Below are 1,660 nucleotides of genomic sequence, written 5' to 3' on the forward strand. Positions count from 1 at the left end.
ATGACAGGACTTGTCTAACCCACAGGAGTAGTTAGTCCTGGCTCTGCCACTATTTGCTGTGTGGCATTGGTCAAATCACTTAATTTCCTGGACCTGTTTCTTTCACGGTAAAAGGAGAGGACTGGTGGAGAGGTTCTCTAAGTTCCACTGTTCTGCAAATGCCTCTGGTTTTCATTTCCAAATGTAAGGCCCGTCTATTGTTAACAGCCTGATATTTCCAACCTGAGTTTGGAGCTTGGGTGTTCCAGCCTTGGACAGGATGAAATTTCCTTTACACAGGACAAGACCTCCTGACGAGCTGTAAACTAAGGCCCTGANAGGAACCAGGAAAACATAGTAGCCTGTAGGATTAGACCCTAAAGCAAAANTTTGGGAGATCTCAGTCAAGGCCCTACTTCTTCACTGACAGATGGTCTAACTCAATTTTGTCCAGCTGTGGGCCTTGTGAGGCCTGGTAGGCACAGAACATCTCGAGCCCTGCCACTGATTTCTGTGTCCACCATCAGAACAAAAGCTTCCCCTGCCCAGATGCACTTGGAGACTGGAAACTCACTTGTGACTTTGCCACAGTTGACCCTAATCTTTGCAGAGGTTGCCTAGGATTTTCACTCACCCTGTGAAGCAGGTAAAATCCTGGCCCTTCTAGGTGTCCTCTGTATAGACCCTCCTCCTCCTTGGTAGACAGTCCCCTCCACAGATGGCCTACTCATGTCCCAGCAGCATCTCAGCCCTGGGATAGTGGGTTTTGTTGTTGCTGTTGTCCCGCCAGCTGTGAGGATCCTGTGAAACAGCTGGTGGGACATATGTAAGGCCCATGGAGTCTCCTCTTCCTAAGAGTCACTGGGGCCAAGCTGTAGGGAGCAGCCTTCCTTAAGCTGTAGGGTAATCCGGATCAGGAAGTCAAGGGTTCCATCCACTCTGGGACCAGTGATCCAAGAATCAGCCTCCATGAGGTACCAACTCACTTGTGGCTTTGCCACAGTTGACCCTAATCTTTGCAGTGGGGACACAGAAAGCATCAATCCCATCAGGGTTGGGCAGTGATGGTGAAGACTCCGGCAGAAAGAAAACAGCCCTATCCTTAAGGGTCTCTGTCTTGGGAATGGCTTCCTCTTGACAGCCTGGCACACAGCAGCTCTTGGGATGAAGGCAGGTAGTTTCCAGGCAATCAACTGAGAGTAATGAATTATTTGGCCATCTTAACAAGGGAAGGCAGGCATTAAATGGGAGAGAGGGGCAAGGCAGGCAGTGAGAGGCAGGGTAGAGTGGTAAACAGCACGCTGGCTATGGACCCTGTGTTCCCTTGCTTTGCTGTGTGCCCCTGGCCCACCTCACTCCCCTGAATCCCTGAACCTGAAGTTCTTTTGTTTAGTTATAGGGGGCCTAGAGACCCACACCTCTTGGGATGCTGCAAAACAGCTTAGTCTGACCTTGCCCACCAAACAGCCTTTCCCCAAACCCATATTTCCTAGGCAGCAGCTGAACCTGAGGCTCAACAAAAGGGGAGCCTAAAATAAACAAATCACTTGATTGAAGTGACAAGAGATGATTCTTTTTTAATGAGTTGGACTCAAATAAAAACACATGGTGTCTGGACAGCCTCACCCAAGAGGTGCTGGACCACTAGTGCTACGATAAATACTGTGACTTTATATATATA

This window comes from Mus caroli, chromosome 3, assembly GCF_900094665.2.
Source record: "Mus caroli chromosome 3, CAROLI_EIJ_v1.1, whole genome shotgun sequence".
Classification (NCBI taxonomy): Eukaryota; Metazoa; Chordata; class Mammalia; order Rodentia; family Muridae; genus Mus; species Mus caroli.